General features: G+C 31.2%; 1 pseudogene; it reads left to right on the forward strand.

Moving 5' to 3' along the window:
* The first annotated feature begins 232 nt into the window (after positions 1 to 232).
* LOC111739803 lies at positions 233 to 351 on the forward strand (annotated as a pseudogene).
* The last annotated feature ends 338 nt before the right edge of the window (positions 352 to 689 follow it).

A 689-nucleotide genomic window follows, 5' to 3' on the forward strand; every position in this document is an offset into this window, starting at 1 on the left:
GTCTATCTGCTGCTAGACATTTAGGTTGTATCCAGTTTGGGGTCATTACGAATAAAAACTTGTAAACGTTCATGTAAAAGTCTTTGTATGGCTATAAGTTTGCATTTCTCTTGGAAAAATATTGCTTGGGTATATTTGCTTATAAGAATCAAGATCAATATACAAAATCAATTGCATTTCTATATAATAGGAATGTGAAATCAGAAAATGGAATTTAAAAAATACCATTTATTTCTACGGCCATGCCACCCTGAACAAGCCCGATCCCATCTGATCTCGGAAGATAAGTATGGTAGGGCCTGGTTAGTACTTGGGTGGGAGACCACCTAGGAAGACCAGATGCTGTAGGCATAAAAAATAAAAAAATAAAGGATTGTAAACTGACAAGGTCCTTGCAATCTGTGAGGCCAATCAAGGGTTGCTTTGCCTAAAAATAAATAAATAAATACCATATATAATAAAATAATTAGGCTTAAATCTGACAAAAGATGTGTAAGACCTGTACTGTACATTTACAAATACAAAACATTGAGAGAAATTAAAGAAAATGAATAAATAGAAAGATATACAATGTTATAGCTCTTTAAATATTCCATTTTCAGGATTTTATGTCTATTTATTATTCTTTTAACAGGCATGTAAGCATTATAGTTTGTATATGTTATCTTTAAAGTTCTCAAAACTAAATT

Source organism: Pteropus vampyrus, unplaced genomic scaffold (genome assembly GCF_000151845.1).
Source record: "Pteropus vampyrus isolate Shadow unplaced genomic scaffold, Pvam_2.0 Scaffold2, whole genome shotgun sequence".
Lineage (NCBI taxonomy): Eukaryota > Metazoa > Chordata > Mammalia > Chiroptera > Pteropodidae > Pteropus > Pteropus vampyrus.